Here is a 7,609-nt window from a genome sequence, read left to right on the forward strand (position 1 = left end):
AGGATGCCTACCGGTGACCGTTCACGCCCTGGGGACTGGGGATGGGAGTGCACGCGTCAAAGACCCACCGGGAATCGGAAAGTGTGAAGTGCCAGAGAAAAGCTCACAAAACGAAAACTGTGCTTGATCGGCCTCCCTCCCTTTCCCAACCGTAGGGGAATTTTCAGGAGCTTCGCGGAGTAGCCTTCAAGGCTCCTGTCCCCCATACAAAAGAAGGGGACTTGGGTATCTTCTCTGCTTTGCTCCAAGCCACATGTGCTGAGAAGGCCCGACTGTCGAAGCTGAAGTTGCATCAGGGCCCAGCTCTGCCTGTTCCTGAAGCAACTTGCGAAGCAAGGGCTTGGCACTGTCCGGATGAGGAGGCTAAATAAGTTTTTTTGTGAAACTCCCGAAGGACTTAGGCAGCAGAGTTTGAAGCTAAATCCTTTTACGAGCCATGAACCCAGGGACAGCTGTACAAATAGTTGCTGCTTTTAATTAAACCTCACTTCGCTACTTCCTTGACTTAGGAAAAAAGACTGGCAAATTTATGCTTTGATAGATTGGAAACTATTGGTGTGCGATTACACTTAAAAAAAAAAAAAGACATTTAAGGGGAATGGTATGGAGGACTGTCTCAGAGCAGCATGGTTTTTCCACTTTTTTCCTGCATGGGAAACCATGTAGATAACCCCACACGAAGTAAAGCAGAGGACAAGGGTGCAGGCCCATGGCAGACAAGTAGACCCTAGAAGACCCGGAGGATGGGATTTCATTCTTCCTTTAGAAGGGAGAGTCCACCTTTGGTGCTGTGGAATAAGATCTGGGGAGGCCCTTGCATGGGAAAGCTACTCCAGTGAGTCCATTAGTCGAGAAGTGCAGTCATCAGAGATACGGGGAGGGATTTGGGGTCCTTTAAGGTTTCTTTAACTCTGGGATAGTATGACCCAATATAATCCTCCCAACTCTCCAGTGAAGGTTCCTTCTAATTCTCAGTGTTTTCTTCGCCTATGAAAACAAATCTGGATGCCAAGGTAAAGAAAACCTTTCTTAAACAAAAACAAGTATGTTCACACTAATTATAACTAAGTAAAAATGCATGTCTGTGCATTGACAGAGAGGAAATTACTTTGGAGGGAAGTAAATAGTTTAATATTGATTAGATTCTCTTGATCAAGTTACTTAAGTTCATAATGAAAAAGAGAAATTCTTTTTTATGTGTATGTGTTTTTTTAATCCTCAAACATTGAAATACATTAGGTTCAGCAGAGACTAACTGTGAATAACAAAAACGAACCCCTAATTTCACAAAGCACGTCAGATCTCCAGGGGTGCTCCTCTTTCCAGATACGCAGGAAATCCTAGTAGGCCAAGTCTTCCACTATCAAATGACTGACTCAAAAGCTTCTTGACAGATGGAATTCCAGCCAACTGCAGAATTGAAATCACTAGACACAGGCTGACCTGAGGCCCCACTATTCTACATACCAGGCTGACTCTGAGAGCCATGAGACCAACTGAACTGCAGGAGGTAAGAGATGCGGGGCCAGAAAACCATAGAGCCTACGGGATGGTACATGAGGCTTCAATAGCTGCCTAGGTTTTCTGGTATCCTTTAGAGAGCACTAGATTATCCAGCAACTCAAGGCTTTGTCTGTCTTGGCCATGAGCCACCTTTTCCTTTGCCATGACCTGAAATGGCTGATGTTCCAAAGCTGGATATATGAGGTCCTAACTGAGGAAAAGTATACATAGACTATTGAGATGAGTCAATAGCATAGCAGATCCGCCTTTGATCTAAAACAGCTCCAAAGTTATATACGCTGGGCTACCAGACCAGGTAACAAATTATACACTCCCTACTCACTATACTGACAATTTGAGGCCACTGGATAATAAAAGGCACATTCAAAGGATGAAGTACTGGACACCAATATTTTTGCTTCACAGTATCTATTTCACTATTTATTTATTTATTTATTTATTTTTGTGGTACGCGGGTCTCTCACTGTTGTGGCCTCTCCCGTCGCAGAGCACAGGCTCCAGACACACAGGCTCAGCGGCCATGGCTCACGGGCCCAGCCGCTCCGCAGCATGTGGGATCTTCCCGGACCGGGGCACGAACCCGCGTCCCCTGCATCTGCAGGCGGACTCTCAACCACTGCACCACCAGGGAAGCCCCTATTTCACTATTTTATGTAAACCATACCCTAATTTCCCAGTAGCTATTCCTCCTCCTCTACACTCAGTCTGTGTCATCAGGTAGGATGAACCCGTCCCATGGCAGAAGTGGACTGGAGCATCTAGGCTGAGGCCAGTCACACATCAGTACAAGTTCCCATTGTGAATGGTCAGGAATAGGCACGTGACCCAACTACAGCCAATGACAATCACATTTAGGATGCTTTCAGCTGAATGTACTGTATAAGAGAAAATAATGGAACTAGAAGAAGGTGTAGGCCAAAAGATGAAACGGCGAAAAAGATGAATTCCCCTTTAACAAGAAAGCTTCACATAAAATAGTTTAATCAATAAGTTATTGTCTCAGATCACAAGTCTTAAGGTAGGATGGCCCCAGGGTTGATTAATCCTCAGGGGTGTCAGATATCCAGGGGTACTCCTCTTTCCAGAAACACTGGAAATCTAGCTTCATGAGGCTAACACTCCTAATATCAGATGGCTGACTGCAGGGACCCCTTGTGGATGTGAAACTGAGAAGATGTAAGTTCTGGAGCTTCTGCAGCCATCTTGTGAGTTTGAGGGGAGAGCCTGCCTAGGAATGAGCCAACACTTAAGAGAGAGAAGCCAAGAGATCTAGAGAGAGACCAGTGGTCTTATAACACCATCTGAGCCCCACATTGTGCTGCGTAAGAGGAGAACCCCATCTCTGAGCTTTTCAGTTATACAAACCACTAAAATCTGTTTTGCTTGAATTTACTTTAGGTTGAGTTTACTGCCTCTTGCCGCAGAAAGTCACAACTGAAGCAAACTGCTTGACATAGGTTACAGGATAAGCTAATGCAGTGACCCTATGATCCAGTGCCCCTCAGGCAAACACTGCTAAAAGGTCCCTCCGACCTTTCCAGCAAGGCTTATGTCATTTACCTCATCTTTCTACTACCTTAGCAGTTGTGGGAAAAGATATTTGAGCAACTCTCATCATTCCTAAAGACTGACGGGAGCATTAGAAAATGACCAGTGGAGACATTCATGACTCTGGGCAGTGTGTGATGGAAAAGGGAAGAGGATGGAAAACTCAGTGAAGTGAGAAGCAATTTTCTACCCATTAATATACAAGGTAGAGCATTGTTAGATAAACAAGTATTCTGGTGCTTTATTAATCCAAAGGTTCTTTTCCCACATGAGCAAAAGATACGAACTCCTATGTGGAATCATGAAGAAGCTGGGCACAGTGAGAACAGAAGGGATCTGGAAGAAGGTACAGCTATGTGGAGCCTTTCTCAAAGGCCTTGGCAAAGCCCAGATACATTTGAGCCCTCCTTATATACTTTGGCAATTTCCTCCTAAAGGGATCCAAGAAAATTCCAGAAATGGAGCCGTTAACCTTCAACACACTCTGGTGAAGTTCATAGGTAGGGGCAAAACAAAACATGTGCAAAGAGACCAAAGAGTTATTATTCTTGAATGAAAATTATGATTGAGGAGAAACAGATGCTTAAGCGATGTACCGAGATATGAAAATATACTGTAAAAGAGAAAACAATGGAACTAGGAAAAAATGGAAGCCCAAAGAAAAAAGAGCAAAAAAAGATCAAATTCCCTTTTTAAACACACAATTGTAATGTTTGAATATGCCAAGTCATAAAAATGCACATGCAAGTCTAATTTTGGCCTAAACATTTGATTTTCAGAAAAAAAAAATGCAGTCCTGCCACAAAACCTCTGAATTGCCAAAAACAATTGTTTACATAGGGCAATGTGTATTCAGGACATCTTGTATGTGCTGCCTGCCCAGACCTTGTTAAGCTGGTGAAGCTAAGGGAAGCTTGGTAAAACTAAGTGTAGAAGAATAGGGAAGTCTAGTAAAGGGAGGGAAAAGAGAAGTTAAAAATGTTGAACCCCATCTGCTTGTGCTGACATAATCTGACGTGCAGTTTAACTCCTTGACACAAAATGCAATTCTTTCTGGACATACACATCATTTTACTTGGTTCTGCCTTAATAATAAGTTTATTTCCAGGAAGACTTCTTGATGTTGGCAAAAAAAAAATCAGAAGTGGTTTTTAAAAGAGTAAATATAACTTTTCCTATTTCTTCTACCTTTGGTAGATGATTTCGTGCTTAAGAGTAAGAGAATGGCCATGGATTTTCATGCTGCCTACACATGATTCCAACAAGACAGCCCTGCCGGGTTTTCCCCTTTATTTCTGATTACAAGATGTAACCCCTGAAGAATATCCTTTCCCTTAATGGGAAAAATCTAAAGCCTGCTTGGGTTCCTGAACAGTGATCCCTTTCCTATGGTAATTATAATGAAAAAAAGGGGGTGAGAGGGGGGATTGGGGGCACATGGTTTTGTGTTTAGCTTTTGCTACAAGATCACCATGCCTGTGTTTCCATGAAGTCAAAACTTCATGCTGGGAGGTTCAGTTCAGTCTCAACTCTTAAACCCTCAATTATATGTGTAGATATGGCTTGTAATATTGAAATTGGGGGAGAAATAGTAAAAAAAAAAAACGGAGAAGAGATAAATATGGGGAGTGCTTTAATCCAACTAAATTCCAGGTTCTTTAATCTTAGTGGGAAAAAAATGTGACCACCCTCATCGCTCTTCATGATCACCCTTATTTTCAAGCTCTGGTAGGTACCCTTTTAACATGATGGGGGAAAAAAATGCTTGACTTGGATTGATATATTTTTTAAAATTTGATCTTCCCTATCCCTTTCCTTACATTCATCCTCATACCCTTATGCATTGTTTTTTCCTCTAAGAAATTATCTACTCTTGTTCTCCAATGTCTCTTCTGTCAGGCTTTATGGTTGAACAGACATTGGGGTTTTATCCACCCTCTCATTTTCTCCTCTCTCCCTTCTATTTTTCCAGTGATCCCTTTCCTATGGTAATTATAGTGAAAAAAGAGGGTGAGAGGGGTGATGGTTTTGTGTTTAGCCTTTGCTACAAGATCACTACGCCTGTGTTTCCATGAAGTGAAAACTTCATACTGGGAGATTCAAGTCAGTCTCCAACTCTTAAACCCTGGGTGCAGCAAGGGAGAACTAAACCAGTTTTTTTTTTTTAACTTTATTTTATTTATTTATTTTTTTAGACAGCAGGCTCTTATTAGTTATCTATTTTATACATATTAGTGTATATATGTCAATCCAAATCTCCCAATTCATCCCACTACCACCACCCACCCCCGACTTTCCCCCCTTGGTGTCCATACGTTTGTGTCTCTATTTCTGCCTTGCAAACCAGTTCATCTGTACCATTTTTCTAGATTCCACATATATGTGTTACTATACTATATTTGTTTTTCTCTTTCTGACTGACTTTGCTCTGTATGACAGACTCTATGTCCATCCACCTCACTAAAAATAACTCAGTTTCGTTTCTTTTTATGGCTAATATTCCATTGTATATGTGTGCCACATCTTCTATATCCATTCATCTGTTGATGGACACTTAGGTTGCTTCCATGTCCTGGCTATTGTAAATAGTGCTGTAATGAACACTGCGGTACATGTCTCTTTTTGAACTATGGTTTTCTCAGGGTATATGCCCAGGAGTGGGATTGCTGGGTCATATGGTAGTTCTATTTTCAATTTTTTAAGGAACCTCCATACTGTGCTCCATAGTGGCTGTATCAATTTACATTCCCACCAACAGTGCAAGAGGGTTCCCTTTTCTGCACACTCTCTCCAGCATATTTTGTTTGTAGATTTTCTGATGATGCCCATTCTGACTGACATGAGGTGATACCTTATTGGAGTTTTAATTTGCATTTCTCTAATAATTAGTGATGTTAAGCAGCTTTTCATGTGCCTCTTGGCCATCTGTATATCTTCTTTGGAGAAATGTCTATTTAGGTCTTCTGCCCATTTTTTGATTGGGTTGTTTGTTTTTTTAATATTGAGCTGCATGAGCTGTTTATATATTTTGGAGATTAATCCTTTGTCCGTTGATTCATTTGCAAATATTTTCTCCCAATCTGAGGGTTGTCTTTTCGTTTTGTTTATAGTTTCCTTTGCTGTACAAAAGCTTTTAAATTTCATTAGATCCCATTTGTTTATTTTTGTTTTTATTTCCATTACTCTAGGAAGTGGGTCAAAAAAGACCTTGCTGTGATTTATGTCAAAGAGTGTTCTTCCTATGTTTTCCTCTAAGAGTTTTATAGTGTCTCGTCTTACATTTAGGTCTTTAATCCATTTTGAGTTTATTTTTGTGTATGGTGTTAGGGAGTGTTCTAATTTCATTCTTTTACATGTAGCTGTCTAGTTTTCCCAGCACCACTTATTGAAGAGACTGTCTTTTCTCCATTGTATTTCCTTGCCTCCTTTCTCATAGATTAGTTGACCATAGGTGCATGGGTTTATCTCTGGGCTTTCTATCCTGTTCCATTGATCTATATTCCTGTTTTGTGCCAGTACCATACTGCCTTGATTACTGTAGCTTTGTAGTATAGTCTGAAGTCAGGGAGTCTGATTCCTCCAGCTCCGTTTTTTTCCCTCAAGATTGCTTTGACTGTTCGGGATCTTTTGTGTCTCCATACAAATTTTAAGATTTTTTAAATTCTAGTTCTGTAAAAAATGCCATTGGTAATTTGATAGGGATTGCATTGAATCTGTAGATTGCTTTGAGTAGTATATCCATTTTCACAATGTTGATTCTTCCAACCCACGATCATGTTATATCTCTCCATCTGTTTGTGTCATCTTTGATTTCTTTCATCAGTGTCTTATAGTTTCTGAGTACAGGTCTTTTACCTCCTTAGGTAGGTTCATTCTTATATATTTTATTCTTTTTGTTTCAATGGTGAATGGGATTGTTTCCTTAATTTCTCTTTCTGATCTTTTGTTGTTAATATATAGGAATGCAAGAGATTTCTGTGCATTAATTTTGTATTCTGCTAATTTACCAAGTTCATTGATTAACTCTAGTAGTTTTCTGGTGGCATCTTTAAGATTCTCTATGTATAGTATCATGCCATCTGCAAACAGTGACAGTTTTACTTCTTCTTTTCCAATTTGTATTCTTTTTATTTCTTTTTCTTCTCTGATTGCCATGGCTAGGACTTCCAAAACTATGTTGAATAATAGTGGCAGGAGGGGTGGATTAGTGCCTTCCCACACTGGCTTTCTGTGCTAGGAAAACAAGAGAAGCCAGCAGACCTGCTTGCTTTATTTGTTTGGTCATTTTAATCATTTTGTTTCAAAATATTATTGAGAATGGTCAGAAAAATTGAAACAGGTAAAAATCATTTAAAAAATAAAAATCTGATCAGCATGATTGAAGTGACCCATTTTTTTTTCCTTGGATGTAAAAGATATAAAATACTTTAAAATTTATGTTTACATAAAAATATAACATTACATATTTCAGTATAAAGACTGTCTATTTTTAAATTGTCATCATCTGGTTCTCTGCTCACTGTTAATTAGCAAGTGG

The sequence above is a fragment of the Neophocaena asiaeorientalis genome, unplaced genomic scaffold (genome assembly GCF_003031525.2).
Source record: "Neophocaena asiaeorientalis asiaeorientalis breed wild unplaced genomic scaffold, Neophocaena_asiaeorientalis_V1.1 scaffold59, whole genome shotgun sequence".
Taxonomy (NCBI): Eukaryota; Metazoa; Chordata; class Mammalia; order Artiodactyla; family Phocoenidae; genus Neophocaena; species Neophocaena asiaeorientalis.